Below are 21424 nucleotides of genomic sequence, written 5' to 3' on the forward strand. Positions count from 1 at the left end.
GGCTCGAACCCGCGTCCCCTGCATTGGCAGGCAGATTCTCAACCACTGCGCCACCAGGGAAGCCCTGAGGTCATTTTGATTGGAAAAAGACCTAGTACCCAACTGAAGTTAGAAAAATAAAGTGCTATCAATAAGAAATGATTCATATCAGGCTTAGTCTGCCAGGTATTGTACTTCAAATCCAAGCTGTATAAGTCATGGTGGTTGCTAGAACTAGCCCTAGTCATAAGTGAACCTTATTCATTAAGAGGAAAAACTACTTCCTCAAATGTCAGCGACTTCTTAATGAATGAATACATCTTTTCTTTCTACATTAGCTTTTGTGATACTAGACTCTTCCAGTTCTCCTTCTGTGCCTGTTTTCTACTGGTGTCACAACACACTGCCACAAACATAGCAGCTTAAAAGACCACCCATTTTATTACCTCACAATGAGTGGGTCAGAAGTCTGGGCCCAGAGTAGCTCATCTGGATTCTCTGCTCAGGGTCTCACAAGGCAGAAATCAAGGTGTCTGCTCCACTCTTACCTGACGGCTGTGGGGAAGATTCTACTTCTAAACTTATTCTGGTTGTTGACAGAATTCAGTTCTGTCAACAGTTGTGGCTACAGAGATTCAGTTCTCTGTTTTCTTGCATAATCCCCTTCATCCTCAAACCAATAAGGACATTTCTAATCCTTCTTGGGCTTAGAATATTTTACTTCCCCTTCTACTACCAGACAGCGACCTCTGTTTTTAAGGGCTCATATAATTAGATTGGGTCTACCTGGCCATCCATCAGGATAAGCTCCCTATTTTAAGATTACATCATAGTAAGCACTTTTAAAAGCTGGTGATTATTTTTAAAAATAAAGTTTAAAAGAATTTAAAAAAAAATTACATACTGAGACTTCCTTAGGTTAACCCTACAGAAACACTTTTACTAAATTGGGAAGGTGGTCTAGCAGAGTTGTTAAAGAACTGTCCGGTTCAGATTCTAGCTCTGCCACTTATTAACTATGTGGCCTGGCTTAAAACTGCTTAACTTTTCCTCACCTGTACACCTGGGATAATGTCAGAACCTACCTCATGGGGTTGTTATTGGGGATTAAATCAGTTAACATCTGTAAAGAATTTAGAACAAGACTTGGCACATAATATGTGCTATATAAACATTTAATAAATTTTAACATGGCTAATTTAATTTGTCCTCAACTTTTATCAAGGTTTAACACTGTTGGTATAATAATTGGGATTGACATATATACACCAATATGTATAAAATTATTAACTAATAAGAACCTATTATAAAAAATAAATAAGTAAAATAAAATAAAATTCAAAAAAACAAAAAATGAGCAGAAGACCTAAATAGACATTTCACCAAGGAAGACATTCAGATGGTCAAGAGGCACAGTAAAAGATGCTCAACATCACTAATTATTAGAGAAATGCAAATCAAAACTACAATGAGGTATCACCTCACGCTGGTCAGAACGGCCATTATCAAAAAATCTAGAAACAATAAATGTTGGAAAGGTTGTGGTGAAAAGGGAACCCTCCTGCACTGTTGGTGGGAATGTAAATTGATACAACCACTATGGAAAACAGTATGGAGGTTCCTGAAAAAACTAAAAATAGAACTACCATATGACTCAGCAATCCCACTACTGGGCGTATACCCAGAGAAAAGCATAATTCAAAAAGAATCATGTACCACAATGTTCACTGCAGCACTATTTACAATAGCCAGGACATGGAACCAACCTAAGTGTCTGTCCATCGACAGATGAAAGGATAAAGAAGATGTGGCACATATATACAATGGAATATTAGCCATAAAAAGAAACGAAACTGAGTTATTTATAGTGAGGTGGATGGGCCTAGAGTCTGTCATACAGAGTGAAGTGAAGTAGGTCAGAAAGAGAAAAACAAATATCGTATGCTAACACATATATACGGAATCTTAAAAAAAAAAAAAAGGTTCTGATGAACCTAGGGGCAGGACAGGAGTAAAGATGTAGACATAGAGAATGGACTTGAGGACACGGGGTGGGAGGGGGAAGCTGGGGCGAAGTGAGAGTAGCATTGACATATATACACTACTGAATGTAAAATAGATAGCTAGTGGGAAGCAGCAGCATAGCACAGGGAGATCAACTTGGTGCTCTGCAATGACCTAGAGGGGTGGGATAGGGAGGACGGGAGGGAGGCTCAAGAGGGAGAGGATATGGGGACATAGGTATACATATGGCTGATTCACTTTGGTGTACAACAGAAACTAACACAGTATTGTGAAGCAATTATACTCCAATAAAGACCTACTAAAAAAAAAATCTTAAACTGGATATTAGCCGTGGTCATCCCTTCTATGAATATCAGGGATTTCAACTCTGCGAGAAAAAAAGAATGGTTTTATTCCAGCTAGGGGTTTCTTAGCCCTTCCATAAATCAGCATTATTAATCTATACATTTGAGAATAGAGGACCTATCTTTATTATGACTGTCCTACTTGTAGTAAACCAACAGGTAAAATCTTAAACTTTTGAAAGTCCTCATAGAGCCTTATGAAACTTTTACTTCCACCAGTGTTCTCCCTCCTTCCCCAGAACACAGAATTGTGCAATTGGTTCAAGCCCACAACACAGCAGCATTCACAGGCATCTTCATTATCTCATTCTTTCTCAGACCTTCAGGAATGTGTCCCAACCCATGTAGACTCTGTGCTCAGGAATGCTATGCTGTCAATAGCAGAAAAAAGGAATGAAATACCAGCAGAATTGGGGCAAAGGGAATTAACTTGGCAGTAGGGCTGGTCCCCAAAGAGGAGTACAAATTTGAACCCAGTCCAGGCTTATGCTGATACTCAGAGGATTCCTAAGAAGACAGGGCACTATACAAAGAGTCTCTGGATAGTAGCTATACTCATCAATGGGCAAATATTTTGGATGCAGTTAGGTTAGTCCAGTTTGAAAGAGGGCCTGAAAGTAAGGCCCAGTCCCAGGGAAAGCAGATTAACAGAAAAAAAGAAAGAGAATCAGAGCACCAGGTAAGTGGCGCAGAGGTTAAAGCCACGGCTACAGTCCCAGCAGGAAGGTGGACTGCACACTGCAAAGGAAGCAAAACCCTGGCACATGGACTAGTTATACATGTTGAATATTACTGGGCAGATCGCTCCTCACGGCGAAAGCCAGTGGCAAAGGACTTTACCCAGGACACTAAAACTCGGACTGGAGGCCACCTGCTATTTCTAGGCCCTATCTGCTTGTTAATTTCAGCAATTAATATCTGTTTTCCACTGGTTCAGGTAGTTGCAAAATTGAGCCTATAGGAGAAAGGCTGTTGGAGCTTGCATCCTAAGTAATATACATCCCAGAGCTAACGAGGGTCATAGGACTAGGAGACAACGTGCATACAGAACAGCAATACTCATAGACACTACTTCACAGAAATTAGAATGCCTTCTTTCCAAGGCAGAGGTGTGTTGAGTGATTTTTTAAAAATCTGTTTATTGTTTATTCCTTTGTCCTTGTGAACACACCCACATCTTTTTTTTCAATCAAGATTTCTCACCTACAACTCTCTTATATAACATTTTATGAACATATTGTATCTTTAACCCTCTCTTGAGAACAGGCTTAAAAATGAATGACAAGCAATTCACTTGGTTAATTGATATACTGCAAGGTATCCACCCTATTTCCTTACTAAAGGCACACAAACTGTCTATAGTAACAGCAACTATCTTAGTCAGCTCAGGCTGCTGTAACAAGTTACCACAGACTGGTGGCTTAAACCAAAGCATTTATTTCTCAGAGCTTGGAGGCTGGAAAGTCCAAGATCAAGGTGCAAGCAGATTCAGTTCTGGTGAGAACCCGCTTCCTTGTCTGCAGATGCGTGTCTTCTCTCTGTATCCTCACATGGTGGAGAGGAGAGAGAGAAAGAGAGCAAGCTCTTATGTCTCTTTTTATAAGAGTACTAATCTTATTCGTGAGGGCTCCACCCTCAAGACCTAATTACCTCCCAAAGGCCTCACCTCCTAATACCATCATATTGGGGATTAGGATTTCAACCAATGAATTCTGGGGGACACAAACATTCAATCCATAACAGTATCATAATCATCTATCTGGCTGCTTTCCTTAGCATTTCTCTTCTACTCCCTGCTAAGGTCACTTGAAGGCCATCAACATGTGTATTCCTCTGGTTGGGAAAAATTGAGAGGCTCAGGTAACAGCCAACCTACCTTACTGCTATTCTTGTTCTATGTTTATTAAAAAGGACCCAGAACTTCAAAATTGGGGGTAATTTCATGTGCAGATGATTAGAGGTATAAGTGGTTAGTAGTGATAATTGAGATCCTGTCTCACATCTGTGACCAACCACCCACTTCCTATCAGAATTCCAGTGATTGGTCTGTCTTATTTTCTGTGCCTAATCGATTACACTGGTATACATTTCTCTGTTCATTTATTCAAGAACTATTAAATAAAATCTACTCTGTGCCAGCCATTATTCTAGGTACTAGGATACAACAGTGAGTAAAACAGACAAATTTTCTGTCCTTGGGACTAACATTCTAATTGAAGAGTTATCAGGGAGAGCAGTATAGCTGGAGCAGCGTGTGTAAGGAAGAAATTGGAACAAGATGAAGTAAGAGATTTAGTAAAGGGTCAGATAACATAAGACCTTGTAGATCATGGTAAGGAGTTTAGATTTTATTCCTCAGTGGTATGGGAAGCTACTGACCAGTTTTGAGCATGAAAGTAACATGCCTTAGTTTACATTTTAAAAGTGTCATCACTCTAGCTGCCACGTGGAAAAGTTAGAGTGGAAGCAAAAAGAAAGATTAGGAAGCTATTGCAATTGTCCAAGGTAGAGATGGTGATGGTTTAGAATAGACTGAGGCAATTGAGATGGAAATGGTTGATTTCTGGCTAAATTTTTAGGGCAGAACCGACAGAACTTGCTAATAGATAGAATGTGAGAAGGGAAAAAAAAAAATGGGGACAATTCCTAGGTTTTTACTTGAGCAACTGAAAAGCAGGAAGGTGGACTGCTTTGAAAAGATGTGCCATTTGCTACAGAAACATCAAGTTTGGGAGATTCAATTTTGGATTTTGAATACAGTAAGCTTGAGATGCCTAATGTCTCAGAAGTCTAATAAGACATTTAGATGCAGATATCAAACAGGAAGTTGGATAAAGTCTGGAAGAGGAGGGGAGAATCATGATGGAGAGAGGCATCTGGGAGTTAGTAGTGGACTTGTGTAAATATTTAAGAAAATGTATTTATTACTATGTTCCAGGGAAGAAGAATCTATTTCCTTGTGATGGAAGTATGGTCTATTTATTTGCAGTGCAAGTCCCAACCCAGAGCCTGTATTAGTTATATTCTTTTGCATCAGAAACTGTCTCTGGATAGTTCAAGCAAAAAGAAAATTCATTGAAAGGAATCTTTCAATTCTCTCACAGAATGAAAGGAAAAGTTGAAAGCCTCCACTCAGGAAGGGCAGCAACCAAGGCCTCACCAGAGACCATAGTGATAAGAATTTGAGGAACTGCCATTAATACCATTCAGCTCCAATGACTTTATGTCCACCAGAGCCACAGTCACATCCTGCAAAACTATGCCCTTCCCATGCCCAATTCCCTCTATTAAACAAAAGGGTTGACATAAATACTTGCAATTCAAAGTATGGTCCCTGGAACAACAGCTTGTTTGGAATGTGAATCTCAGGTCCCACACCCTAGACTATCATCAGAATTTTCATTTTAACAAGATAGCCAAGTGATTCCTCTGCATATTAAAGTTTGAGAAACACTGAAATGAATGGTTTTTCAGCCATAAAACTCTCTGGTTGCCTGAACTGGTCAGGTGTTTTCATATATTAGCTTCATTGTGGAAGGCTTTTTTGGATTCCTACCCATATAAACTTTATTTAAAATAGAATTATAAATAGTTTTGTATTAAATGATCACAAAGTAGTTAAATTGTATGTTTAGTGTACACCTTGGTGATACACAGGTAGGTTACAGTATGTTGTAAAAACATTATAAACTTCTTGCAGTACATCTCATGACCCTTCTTTTCAGGAAGTTCAGAGTTACTCTTGAGGCAAACTGTTCTGGTGGTCGATATACTCATTGTATGTAATTCAGTCTTTTAAGACTTATAGATTTGATATTCTGACTCTGTATAAGTGCTCTAAAGTAGTCTTTTATCTATACTACATAGCTGCTTTCATTGATCAGAATTCTGCATTTGTAGTGGTCTAGTATTTATACTTTGTCATTTTTTTATGACAATATTCTTGGGAACACTATCTACCTATTATAAAATAATAAGAATGAAAGGAAACCTATAAATACTAATGCCATTGTTTGAGGAAAAGGCATGACAATTTTTATGTGACGGAAGTAAACATTGGCAGCTCATTAAAATTTTGGCTCAAAGTTGCGGTCCAGAAAGCCAATAGGTCTTGAATGGAATGTAACCTGCCTATGAACTCACAATCCCCCTAAATAACTTCCACGATCCCTTAAATAACCTTGTTCAAAGAATTCTTCTAGAAATGTACCTAATAGATATGACTTAACAAAAATCTGTCATTTTAAAAGTAGATCAGCTATTGAAACTTACTCATTAGCATTGTTTCTTGAACGTAGACCTTAAACCTCTAATATAAGATATAAGAATCACCTGGGAAGCTTATTAAAATACAGAATCTGTGACCCACTCAGACCTACCAAATCAGACTCTCTGGGGGTGGGGTCCAGGAATCTGCATTTAAAAATAGTTCCTTAGGTGAGTCTGATCACAGGAAGGTTTGAGAATTACTGTACTAAACATTAAATTTTCAAGTTTGGTTTTCCACTGACATTAGTGTCAATTTCCAATGACTGAGTAAAGCATTCTCCTTTATAGTTTCACATCACACTCTAATTCTCCCTGCTTCACATTGGAATGACATTTTAACACATACATGGCTTAATTTTTTTCTATCTTTCCAAAGGCTTTAAACAAATATTTCTTCTTGACAACTCATTAATACAATATATACTAAGGCACAGCATTTCCAGAACACCTAAGAATATTGCCTTGGCTACGATTAGGAATCACTCTTTACAGAGGGTCACTGATCCACAGTGTGGGGGAAGGAGGAAAAAAAAAAAAGGAAAGAAAAACCACAAAAGGAGAGATCAATTTAATTTAATATTTTAAAATAGAAAAATACTCATGTTTTAAAATTTAAGAGAATTCTTGATGCTTTTTGTTATTTTTCGTAATATATGATTGTTAAATCCACAATAAAGAGAAGGTAGAAGTTCTCTCATTATCTAACACCTCATATGAAACAATATGGATATCTCTTTAGTGCTTCTATAGGGCTTAGCACTTAGAAGGGACACAAAATATACAGATTGTTTGAATGAATAAATGGCATATACAATATGTACATTTTTACATACTTTCTTGAATTTGATTATTTTCTGGTTATCAATATACAATAGAATTTTTCTATAACAATAGAAATCTAATATTCTGTTGTATTTGTTGTATCATAATTCATTTAACCAATTCCCTACTAATGGACATTTACTTTCAATTTTATACTACTAAAGGCAATTCTGAAACAAACAGCTGTACAAATATCTGGTTATTTTTGACAGACAAATACCTGAAGTGGAATTGCAGAATCAAAGCTTATGTATATTTAAAACTTTAATATATGTTGTCCTCTTAAAATGTTGATTAAATACTATTATAAGTTATTACTATTTTCCCCCAATGGATATCTTTGTCAATCTGATAGTCAATAATCTCATTATTTTAATTATTTTAATTATTACTAGTACTTAATTACTAGTGAGAATATATCTATTTTATAAATTGATTAGCCCACTTGTATTGCTTTTATGAATTGCTTGTTTATAATCTTTAACACATTTTTCTAATAGAATGGATCAGGAAATTTTAAATTCTAATTGATAAATATAGTACCAGAGCAAAACACCAGTGCTTATAATCACAAAAGAAGGAAGACACACATAGAAAACTGAAATCAGATAAAAATTGAGAAAGCCATACATAAAATGAAACACAGAAAGACAATGAGAAAGAGGACAAAGTCATATAGTAGAGGAATACATCAAAATGGACATAGAAACAGAGAACACAGAACTGATATACATCTAGACAGACAGACATGCAGACACAAAGACACATGGAGACACACACTAATAAAGGCATAGACAGAGATTACAATACAGACACCCAAAGAAAAAATAGACTGGGCATACATATATAGGCATAGAAAATGACACATAATCAGATGAGTACACACAGTGGTATACAGAGAGAAAGTCACATGAAAAAATACAGCACAAACACATGGAGAAAAAACACCTACACACAAAAATACAGAAAGGAGAGATGCAAGAAATGACATGCAGAAGGCCAACTTAGCAATATGGGGAAGGCAAAATCAGAGAGGAGGACTTCATGAACTAAAACTCTTTAATATGGTCTTTAAAGATGTGCCTACTAAAGCCTTTTTAATTTATGTGGCCTTATCATCTCTGATAAGCCAGAGTTAAGGTACTATTTCTTACTCTTTCTTCTGTAGATCACATCATCTAAAATCAAGGACCACATATAATCACAGGCTTAGGTTTCCCTCTTTATTTTGGAAAAATAAAAAAATGAACCCTACTAATAAAACATACACAAAATAAAACAAATTATTTTTTCTATTCCACATAAATGTACAAATAATTTATCCATTTTCTTTCTTCATTTAGACACAGTCATGGAATATGAAAAATAACTTTTAAAAATGATGAAATCCTATATAAGAACCACAGGTCTCACTAAAGCTACTTCTTTTACTAAATACTAATGTTAAAATGATCCTAACAAATTTAACATTTTCTGAATTACTGTTGGGAAGGAGATGAAGGAAAAAGCTAAAATAGCAACTGAGAATCAAGCATTCTGAAGAGATTATGGTAAAGTCAATCTAATTTGTTTATTAAGTTCCATTCTCTGAGAAGAAAGAAAGTTCAAAACTCACTAGTTTTTATAGCCACCTTACTATCAAGGTAATCAAATCAACTGCGTGGAAATTCTATCAAACACTCATCAGTCAACCACTATCAATGACCAAAAACAAACAAACAAAAAGACTTAACTAGAAAACCATCAATTCAGCCTTGATATACAGACACTGCCAAAGTATTGCAGGGATGCATAAATATTTTGAAATATGTTTAAATAATGTGTCTTGACTGCCAGTAAAATTTTTCCAAGCAAATGTTATTGAAAATGTTTGGGCTATCCACAAATGTTTTTATAAGCATTCCTACTAGGCAACTACTGAAGCCTCAGAAAAAATTCTGGCCAGCAGGAGAATTCATAAGAAGTGATGAATAGAAGGTGATCTAAGGAAATGTAGACAGAAATATCTGAACTGTTGGGATGGTTCAAAAACAAATGTATGTTTCTTGAAAGCTTTTGAAACAAATAGTTCTGGCTAAAAACAAACATTTGGACAGTGTGGACACACCCAACAAAAATGTTTGTTTGCTGATACTCACATTTTAGTTGGCATGTATTTGCCAGAGCAGAAGTGGGCAAAAATAAGATAAATGCAAGCATCTCACAGAAGGCAAAATTACAGTAAATTTATAAGTGCAAGAAAGATGAGAACATTTATTTACTGAACATAGAGCACAAAATAGATATTTATGGCTTATTTAAAGTAATGACAATTTTACCAGCATAAGATCAAAAACAAAAACATCCCTAAATATTAATTATGTTGCACATTACTGTAGCTTTTACATTCATACAATGCTGCACAGTTCTTTTCAATTAACTCACATGACAATTCTCTGAGAGCAGCTAATGACAAGTCTTATTATCCCCATTTTACAGATGAGATATGTTAGCTAGATAAGGATGTTCTTAATCACATTTGCCTCCTGGCATTATAAAATATACTTTAAAAAAATACCATACTCTCGTTCTTTTAGGAAAAAGATTTATAGTATATATTATTGGCTAATCTTAAGAAAGTAACTTGTATGATAAAGGAGAAAAACTGGGAATTGTAGGAAAATATAAAAGTTTATTTGTTGGTACATTTCTTTAATAACAATTTTTAGAACACCTGCTGTCCACTCTGTTTTTATCTAATATCATAGTTACCGTTTTATTTTCTTAAAATACATAAAACCCTATTTTGTTTTTCCATTTTTCTTTCTTAATTCCTTGATCTAACTAGGCCCAGATTTTAAATGCTCTATACAGAGGTTCACACTCAGACACAGTTTCCCCTACTTGACTTGCCTAAGTGTCATGATCTCTTTTCATTTCTGCTCCTCTTTCTCTACTAGACCTTAAGTGTGGCTAATGTCATAGTGTCTGGTATCAGCTTGTTCTTCCATGCTGGCTTCTTTGCTAACTCCAACCACTTGCAGGATTTCTACTGATTCTACTAAGTGGTCATGGTTGGTTGAAAAGAGAGAGTACCTTTATTTCTGGCCCCACTTGTCTCACAGCTCAAACCCTAAATTGCCAACTGCATGATGGAGATCTCCCCTTGGTGTTCCCCCATTAGTCCATCAAACTCAAAATGTCTAAAAGAGTATTCATCCACTTCCCCCACAACAAGCCTAATTTCCCTGTTTCCAAAGATGGCAATATCATCGGCCTTAGATTGAACGTCTATGTCTCCCCCAAATCTGTATGTTGAAACCTAATCCCCAATGTGATGGTATTTGGAAGTGGGCCTCTCAGAGGTGATTAAGTCATAAGGGCAGAGCTCTCAAGAATGGGACTAGCGTCTTTAAAAAAGAGACCCCAGAGAGCTCCCTTGACCCCTTCCTTCATGTTAGGTTACAGTAAGAAGATGGCGGTGTATGAAACAGGAAGAAGACTCTCACCAGACACTGAATCTGCTGCCTCCTTGATCTTGAACTTCCCAGCCTCCAGATATGAGAGATAAATTTCTGTTTCTTTATAAACTACACAATATATGTTATTTTGTTATAGCAACTCTAATGGACTAAGACATCACCCTTCTAATGATCTTTTAAGAATCCTTCCAGCTCCCGTATCTATAGGTCCAATTACAAAATCTTATTGATTTTACCTCAATATCTGTAACACACAACACTTCCTTTTTATTCTCACCAACAGTTTTCCAGTTCAACCACCAATCATCAACTTAATACTGACTTCCTTACCATTTTTTCAGTTTTCTATCTCTCATTTTGCTGCTGTTGTCAGATTAATCATCTGAAAGCAAAGCCACACATTCGTGAAGTAAACTGAAGCCCCTTGGACTGATAATCACTCAGTTTTATGGCAGCCAGGAGAAGGAGTTAGAACTCGGCTTCAAGTACTTCTCATGTTTCCTTTAACTCCTCCAAAGAAGGACTGAGCAATCCAGCCAGAGGTGTGTTCTCATGGGGTGGTCTTCACTATCACAAAAGCTAACCTATCATTTTATAATCTCCCACAAGTCATCTTCATCCTCCAGCAAACTGAACTGCTCTCAACATTCAGTGCACTCTACACATTCCAGCTTGTATGTTTTTGCTTAAGGTGTTCACTTGAACACAGGAGTGTTTAATCTCTCACTTCCACTTGTCCAATTTCTTGCATTCTTTAGGATATAAACTAGTTCTTAAAGCTTTTCCTGATTTAGCCCCAAGCAGGAAGCAGTCTCTAATGCCCAAAGTATGTTCTCTGAATCTCTTTTGTAATTGTTAACAATTTCTAACAAGTAATATGTGCACATATCACCCTTACAAAACAGTAAGTTCTAAAAACAGATTTTAATCTTCCCTAGCCTTATAACAATAGTTATGGCATATGGATACTTGATCATTGTCAGATGAATGGATAAAAGAATGAAAGAACTACAATGGGATTAGAGAATAACTACTATAGGCAAGACAGCATTTAAAAATGACTTCTCAAAACCTGTTTCAAGGGCTGTAGTTTTATAGCCTTCGCAGAAATTAACTGCAGTAGTTGTTGAATCTAAAAATACTACAAATATTAAGTGTCACTTTGAGGAACCCTGGTGTATGTCGGGCAAGGAACTAGGCACATTATCTTTGTACTGGATCTATTGTTTTTGTAAACCCACTATGCATTCTTCCTTATTCTGATTACAGCGCTAATTTTGATTTGGTATACCTTCCTTTTCAACTCTCAGTTGCTGTGATTCAGCTGGAGCTGATCCCTTTGTATCTCAACAAAGTATATCCCCTCGGGCTATAAAATTGATTCAGGCATGGGGTATGGGAACTTGCTACATCAATTAGACTTCATCTCTGAACTTCTGTTATAACTATTGGGAAAGAGGCTCCAGGCTTATAAAATGTAAACCTGGAACCCCAAGGTCCAACTTGGCGAGAGTTGCATGAGAATGAAATCTGCACGGTGGAAAACAAAGTAGAGAAAATTGCTGAAAATGTGTCCCAATTTGGATCTAGCAGTGTCTAAAGTTAGACTCTACTATTCCCTGTTTTTTTTTCTTTTTTTCTAGTTATATGAGTCAATAAATCTTTTGCTTAATCGAGTTTGTAGTAGGCTTCTGTCACTTGCAACCAAAAGAGTTCTAAATAATACAATCATTAATTCTCACATCAAATCTGTAAGGTAAGCCTATTTTACTGATGGAAAGCAAACAAACAAAAACTGAGTCTTGGAACTTCATAAATATACCCAGAAAATTTAAGAAGAAAATTCAAAATTGTCACCCAAAACATCAATAGTATTTACTCATGGGTGCTGAAAATATAAATGACCTAATTTTTCTGTTTGTTTTTAGAATTTTCTGTATTTTCAAAATTTCTATAATGAATATGTATTAATTTTGTGTGAAATAATTGTTTAAAAATATATCATTATTTATTTCGGATATTACCATATAAATATTGTGTTAAAATTTTATTCTTTTAAAATTAGGTCATAAGAGTTTTTCAATGTCATTAAATTTTTCCAAAAACATCATTTTCAATGACTCCAAGTAATTTCTCACTTGCCATTATTTAAACAGTTTCCTAATGTTGGGCATTTATCTTGTTAAAAATTGTTTTCACCACTATAAGTAGTGTTGTAGTGAAAATATTGTATTACATAAATACTTCTTCACATCACAGATTAATTCCTTAGGTTAAATTCTGGAATTATTTTAAGTTAAAAATTCTTTATACATAATATATGGCTAAAATGTCCTGTATAAAAAGAATTCTGATTTAAACTTTCATTAGAATTGTGAGATAACATTTTTTTTCCACATCCTCACCAACACTGGATATTATCACTGATTTTCATCTACCTCTTCCAGAAATTAAAATTAGCACTTTATTATTTTAAAATCTGCAGTTCTTTATTATTGACTATTATAGAAATTATTATTGCTGAGTTGTAATATTTTTGCTTCTCAACCACTTGTAAATCTCATTTTACAAAATGTCTATTAATGTTCTTTACCTATTCTTCATTAGAATATTCATCTTTTTCTTATTTTATTACAAATATTAACTCCTTTCTCTTGACTGTTTATCACATGCCTGAAATTTTTTAGGTACAAAGTAAAAATAATTTTTAACACAATCAAGTCAATTATTTGGTGGTTTTTTTTATACTATGTTTAGAAAGTCTTTTTCCTTCTGAAAAGCTGGCCAATAAATTTCCAAAATAACAATAATAAATTTCTTATTTGTACATTTCAACCTCACTGTTATTGCCATAACTCAAGTCTTCATCATCTTTCTATTCTTCCTTTTACTGTTAAATCTTCATAATGTCATCTATTGCAACAGCTTCTTATCTCCTAGCATACCTCCTGGCTCAATTCTAATTCATTTTTGTCAAGGAAATCAAAGTAATATTTTACATGTGTTAATCTGACTGGATCTTTCTCCAGTTTGAAAATCCCCAATGATTTCCCACGTCCTTAGGGTAAACTAAAACTCTCAACAAGACTTTATGCAATGTGGCACTTGCCTAACTCTGTAGCCACTGATCTCATGACCCTTCCCTTTGGTTTCCATGTCTAGTCATACTGGACATCTTTCTGAAGTTGTGAAGTCCAGCCTTCACATGGACTGTTTACCTTGCCTATCGTGATCTTTTAACTCTTTTCCCTCCTACACCAAGCTAACTAAAATTCTTTCAGTCTTAACTAAAGTACAGTTTCCTCTAGTATATCCTCTCTGATTCACTAAGTACATTTGTATTGTTAATTGTAAACAATAGCTAACTTCTCCAACACTGTGTATGATCAGGTCACCCAAGATGGCTGTTCTCTTGCTCTCTGTACATCCCCTACTCTACCAGTCCCTGCCTCACCTACACCCTACTTACCTGACTGACCTTCCCTCTTAATCATCATGCCTAATCAGTAAATGTCTACATACTTGCCCCCAGCCCCAGCTAGTGACTGTTCTAATCTTTACATCAGAACCATCTCCACTATGACAGTTTACCAAAGGGATGTGCCCCTCTGCTGGTTTCCCTGACATCAAATCCCTCTATAACTGGTAACCTCCCTCTCCATCCCCACCTTCCTGTTCCTATCTATACATCTGCCCCACATGGTGGAGTGTCGCTCCAGGAACTTGCTTCAGACGTGTAAGATTCCCCCGTCCATTAAATCATTGATGCCTCTGGGTTCTTTCTTCACTCTTGAGGCTGAGCAACTACAGGGCTGGCAGGCCTGTGGGGTGCAACCCAACAGACTGTAAGCTCCACGAGGGCAGGGATAATACCTGACTTCCTTAGCACTGTACCCTCAGTTCTATATTAAATTGATAAATACTATATATTAATTGATAAATACTATATATGATAAATACTATATATACTATATATATTATATATACAAAATACTGTATTATTTTGCCAGTGCTACAGTATTTTAATGAGTATAACTTTATGTTTTAATGTGATTGGATACATCATCACATTTATTTTGTTTTTAAAATGTAGTTTTGTTACCCCCAAACTGGGTTTGCCTCCTGGTGAGTATCAAGCCAAAAGACACAACCAAGCCAAAGATTGGGAGAAGGAAGAATTTATTACTTGCATCAAGTAAGACGAACATCAGGGATGTTTCCCAAAGCAGTGTCTCCCCAACAGCAAAACTGGGGAATTTTTAAGCTAAGAATACATGCATATACATGAAGGGGTTTGGGGAGTGTATGCATATTCATGAAAGGACTTGAGCAGAGGAGAATTCAGCATAAAATTGGGGCAAAAGTTGACAGAATTCAAGCTTTAGTTGATTGAAGTCATGAGGGTCAGAAAAGGTCAACATCATCATTCCTTAGGTTCCAGTTGATCTGGTGGTTGAGTGCTCCAGGGGAGTCTGAATTCTGCGAAACTGCTCAAGAATATGTTTCAGGCTCATCTTTACCATTGAAATAGAACTGGGGGTCTTTACTACTGATTTATTATCTTTGCTATTGTTACTTCTCTTGCCTGATAATAGTCCTTTGTTTCTGCATTCTTTTGTTACCTTAAGATCATTAATTACTGAGACTTGTTCAAGGGCAAGCACTGTGGCCAGGCTTAGGTCACAAAATGGCTTAGGCCTCATGTCAAGAAAGCCATGCTTGGTTCCTTTTTTCCAGGGACCCCCTACCCCATCTGCTTACAGTTTGAATACTTTTGCCCATTTATTTTAACAGATAAGGCATTTTCTCCAGTTCAATGAGAAATATTATGGATATATCTGGAAAGACTTTGAAACTATAGATAAATGTGGGCAGAAAAGACAACTTTATATTTGGCCCTCTGATCCAGAAGCATGGCATATTTCTCCATTATTCAAGTCTACTTTTGATCACTTTGCTTATTTAGAAAAATTGTTTTCTTCATATAGATCCTGCATATTTTTCTTAATTTCTAGAAATTTCATAATTTTGTTGCTATTAAGAGATATTTCTCCCCTTGTATCTTATAATAAATTATTTTAGAGAAATTTTATATTTAAAGAACTTTATTGCAAAGATAATAGAGTTCCCCTTTATCCCACAACCAGTTTCCTTTATTATTAACATCTTACATTAGTGAGGTACATTTGTCACAATGAATGAACTGATACTAATACATTATCATTAACTAAAGCCCATACTTTATTCAGATTTCCTTCACTTTTACTGTTTTTTTTTCTTTTTTTTTTCTATTCCAGGATACCACATTGTATTCAGTATTGGTTATGATGGTTTCTCAAACTTTCCTTGGTTTTGATGACTTTGAAAGTTTTGAGAATTTTTGGTCAGGTGTTTTGTAGAATGTCCCTCCACTAAGCTTTGTTTAATGTTTTTCTCATCATTGGATTGGGGTAATGTGTTTTGGGGAGGAATACCACAGAGCAAAAGTGGCATTCTCATTACATCTTATCAAGGATATACACTACCAATATGACTCATTGCAACTGATGTTAACCTTGCTCACCGGGCTAGAGGTCATGTTAGTCAGGTTTCTCCACTATCAAGTTACTTTTTTCGGTCTCCCTTTCCATACTCTACTCTTGGGAAGAATCTTCCCTTATATTACTGAGAATTTTTTATATAAGTGAGGGTTGATTTTTAGCATTTCTATACTATTTTAAATTATAAAGAGTAGACAGCCACCAAAACATTTACCAGTTACAAAACAATCAATGAGAAATTAGAGCACTCCATAAACAATGCCTAAGGAAATCTTATGTTCTCAAACTCATTTTACAAAAATATACTTACTTTGTTGTGGCTTGGTAGTATTTCTATAATTAGTTTCTGGCGCTACTGAAATTGTGACCCCAATATTTTATGATTTTATAAAATAAGAACAGAAATTCAGGGCAAATGCCAGGTTATAAGTCCCATGAAAAACCACTCTGAATAAAATTTGATTTGTTTAGAAGTACTGATCTTGTATATGGCAAAGAGCAGCCTGTCCACTTCCATATCTATTGTGTTTATTGTGGTAGATTACTTGATTCTTCACCAAATATTTTAGTTACTATCTGTATTAGTTATCTATTGCTGCATAAGAAATTACCCACACAACTTAGTGGCTAGTGAGCATTTATTATCTCACAGTTTTTGTGGATTAGGAATGTGGACATGGCTTAACTGGGTCCTCTGCTTCAGTCTCACACAAGGTTGCAAACAAGGCATCAGCCAGGGCTGCAGTCATCTCAAGATTCAGCTGAGGGAGAATTGGCTTCCAAGCTCACTCTTTGGTTGCTGGCAGCATTCAGTTCCTTGTGGGCTATTGGATTTACCCAGAAGACTTCAGTTCTGTTCTGACTGTTGACCAGAGGTCACCTTCAGTTCCTAGCCATGTGAACTTCTCCAACACGACAGCTTGCTTTCAATGAGAGCAACCCAAGAAGGCAAGAGAAAGAATGAGGAAAAGCCAGCAAGAGCTAAAAAGACGGAAATAACAGTCTTGTATAACTTAATTATGGAAGTGATACTCCATCACTTTTGTTGAATTCTATTTATTAGGTGACAGTCACTAAGTCTAGGCCACAGGCACGGAGAAGGGATGATACAACAGTGTGACTATCAGAAGGCAGAGACCGTTGGGAACTATATCAGAAGTTGCCTACTACATCATCTCAGTGATATTCCTCTATGGGAAGATTATCCTCATCTTATTGAACAAAGAAATGACATGTGACTTGCTTTGGCTCATGAAATCGAGATAGAAATAACATACTTTATTATGTTTTAAAGCTTTTAAAATCCTGCTATGAAAACTGTTTCAGACAGCGTGGGACTTCTGGAATGGTGGAGTGAGGAGCTTGGCAAATCCTCTCCCCAAAAAAGAAAACAACAACAACAACAACAACAACAACAAAAACCCTGAAAAAAAAATCCCAACTATGAGAATCAACCAAAGGCATATAGTTAATCAAGAAACATCTACTCAAGAAAAACTACTGAACCTTGGGTAAGAACAGTAGGTATTTATGGCATTTTAGCCTGGGGCTACTCCTACACCTTCCTCCAGGCAGGCAGACCATGAAAATCATCATCTTTACTAGGGAAGTAGACTACTTGAGTCTACTTAATTTGGACAGAGTGGAAAATTCCCACATCCAGGGCATTGTCAAAAACAATAGTGAACTTTGTGACAATCAGGAGGGACAATATCACAGGTATCCTTAAGTTGTGAATTAAGTTTAGGGCAACAATAGACTGGCAAACTAGTCAGAAATTTAATGGGGAGAAATTAAGAATGACGCAGATTTCCTCATACTAAACACAAAAGCTGACTCAAAATGAATTATAGACCTAAATACAAGAACCACAAACCATAAAATTTCTAGAAGGAAACATAATAGAGAATCTTCATGACCTTAGGTTAGGCAAAGAGTTCTTGGATGTGACACCAAAGCATAATTTGTAAAAGAAAAAAAATTTGATAAATTGTATTTTGTAAAAATTAAAAAATTTTTGTGCTTCAAAAGACACTTTAAGAAAATGAAAAGACAAGCCACAGACTGGGAGAAAATATCTTCCAATTATATATTTGAGAAAGATTTTATCCAGAATATATAAAGAGCTCTTGAAATTCAAAAAGAAGACAACTAAAAAAACTGGTGAAGGATTGGATAGACATTTCACCAAAGATATGGTTAATAAGCACATGAAAAGATGCTTACCCATATTAGTCATTTGAACTAGAAAATAGAAATTAAAACTGCAATGAACTACCACTCCATACCCACTGAAATGGCTATAATAAAAAAGACAAGTAATAATAAGTTTTGGCAAAGAAATGGAGAAAGTGGAACTCTCCTATGTTGCTGGTAGGAACGTAAAATGGCTAGTCACTCTGTAAAAGTTTGGCAGTTTCTTAATAAGTTATACATGGATTTATCATACAACCCAGCAAACCTACTCCCAGGTATCTAACCAAGACAAATAAAAACATATGTCCACACAAATACTGTGTGTTGATGTACACAGCAGTTTTACATGTAATAGTAAAAAACCTGAAACAACACAAATTTCCATCAACTGGTGAATGGATTAAAAAAATGCAATATATCCACACAATGGAAAAATCATTTAGTAATAAAAGGAAATAAACTGATACATGCTGCAACACAGATGAACTCCAAAAACATGCCAAGTGAAATAAGTCAGACACAGAAGATTACATATTATATCTTTCCATTTATATGGAATGTCCATAAAGGGAAAATTTTTAGACAGAAAGCAGATTAATTTTTGCCTAGGGCCAGGAGTAGAAATGGGAATTTGCTGCACATGGGGATGGGAGATGTTCTGGGGGTGATGAAAATGAAATGTTCTAAAACTGGATTGCAGTGATCAGTTGCACAACTCCATAAATTTGCTGAAAGTCATTGAATTGTACACTCAGAATTGGTAGACTTATGGTATGGAAATTATACCTCAATACAGACGTTTTAAAAAAGGAAAAAGTCTGTGTATGGGTTGAGTCTCTTTCTCTGTGTCAAGATGTGCAGTTACGTTCCAGATAAAGCTGTTTCAACAACCTGGGTCCCAAAATGAAGACACATGTGGAGCAAACCTGCAGGCAAGCCATAACGGATGTGAACTAGAAAACAACCTTTGTTGTTGTGAGCCACTGAGATTTAGGCATCATCCTTTATCACAGCATAGCAGAGTCTGTCCTGACCGACACATTTATCTTTCTAAGAAATAAAATGTATTATGACATATTTATGCTAAATTCTTTAATGAAGAATTTCCATTTAAGTAGTAAAATTATTACTAAATGTGTTTCTGTAGTTTCATAACATAACTTTATGTTTTTTTAAATTAAAAATACAAAACTTTTTCATGTTTGGTAATTGCAATCATTGTTGCTTTTGTTGTGGTCATCCATGTACAATGCTTGGTGTCAGTCTATTTATCTCTTGTAAAAATAAAATACAGTGTGTGTGTGTGTGTGTGTAAAAAAAAAATACAAAACTTTCTGTAACAATTGAGTGCTTTATGCAACTCTAAATCATATGACAAAATAATTTATACATATTTGCATAATAGCACTTTAGTGATGGGAATATACCTGCACAAAGCTTATAGTCAGAAAAAAACTTGCTACCTGTATGTTTGTGTAATCTATTAAAATGGATTATAATTTTATTTTTATATTCAATGTCAGTTCGTTTTTTAAATAAAGAAACTAGATGATAGTCCTTTCCATCTAAACTTCAGTAACTATCACTTTTGACTTACCAGATAATTTTTTAAATGCATTTTAATTTGTAGTCATTTTTAATTTCTACCAGCAGGTGGAACCCTTTAGATTTATTTTCTCACTTTAACACAGCAATATATAAGCCTTTCTGATTTCATTTTTAAGAATTTTTTTGATTTAATATTTATTTATAGAACAGAACTTAATGATAGTAGGCAAGAATGATCATTCCACATTCCCCAAAAAGTCTCTACATTAATAGAATCCACATCAGCATATTCAATTAAAGTTATAAGTTCACAGATATTTTGTCATAAAACACATGTCACGGGGTAAATGCTTAACATAGACTTTGTACTTCCAAGGGAGAAAAAATATGTACGAGCTAAAATTCAAGAGGTTTTTATCCTCTAGATCAGGGGCTGGCAAACTTTCTGTAAAGGATAAATATTTTAGGCTTTGTGGGCCTTAAGGTCTCTGTCGAAACTAATCAAGCTTGCTATTGTAGCCCCCAAGCAGACATAGACAGTGAGCAAGGCTGTGTTCCAATAACGTTTTATATACAATAAGTGGGCAGATTTGGTCTTCAGGCCAGTTGCTCTTACAGTTGAGCATCAGAATCACCTACAAGGCTTGTTAAAGCACAGACTGTTAGGCCTCATCTCTAGAGTGCCTGATTAGGCAGGTCTCTAGAGGGGCTCAGGAATCTGTATTTCTAACAGGTTTCCTGGTGACACGGGCGCTGCTAGTCTCAGAAACACTATTTACTCAGAAACCCCTACTAAAGGCTATATTTCATCATTTCTGCTCCCTTGTTTTTGTAACATTTAAAGAGAGCTAAAATAGACTCTTCTTAACATGGGCACTGTAAGATTTCCTAGAGAGATCATTTGGCAAGGATCCCATCAGTTGGATGGTGGGAAGTAAGAGTGACTTATCTGGATCAGTTATCACCATCTATTATAATGATGTGGTATTTTATATTTGAGGATGTTTCTATTGAAAATACATCCTGCAGAGGATCATAGGCTGAAAATTTGCTGATATTAGTATGAGCAGGTGGGAAAAGAAGCACCTACTACTTAGAGGCAAACACTGCTTTAATCTTGACATAATTCCTGTATTTTTAACGCACATTTTTACATAAAGTCATATTACACATTTAATTTTGTAATATGCTTTTTTAAGCTTAGTGATCAGAATAATTTCCCCTTTGTTAATAAAAACTA

At 35.6% G+C, this 21424-nt stretch overlaps 2 long non-coding RNA genes across 4 annotated transcripts in view; one reads left to right on the forward strand and one right to left on the reverse strand.

The window, feature by feature from the left end:
• LOC309659890 overlaps window positions 1-19942 on the forward strand; it is a 37334-nt gene extending 17392 nt beyond the window's left edge. The window contains exon 2 of the long non-coding RNA XR_014263026.1: window positions 70-19942. This is a non-coding gene — a long non-coding RNA (uncharacterized lncRNA). The remainder of the gene's footprint in view (window positions 1-69) is intronic.
• Window positions 1-21424, reverse strand: part of LOC309659886 — a 372324-nt gene that overhangs the window by 335222 nt on the left and 15678 nt on the right. The window lies entirely within an intron of this gene.

Source organism: Balaenoptera physalus, assembly GCF_965194825.1.
Source record: "Balaenoptera physalus genome assembly, chromosome: 4".
NCBI lineage: Eukaryota > Metazoa > Chordata > Mammalia > Artiodactyla > Balaenopteridae > Balaenoptera > Balaenoptera physalus.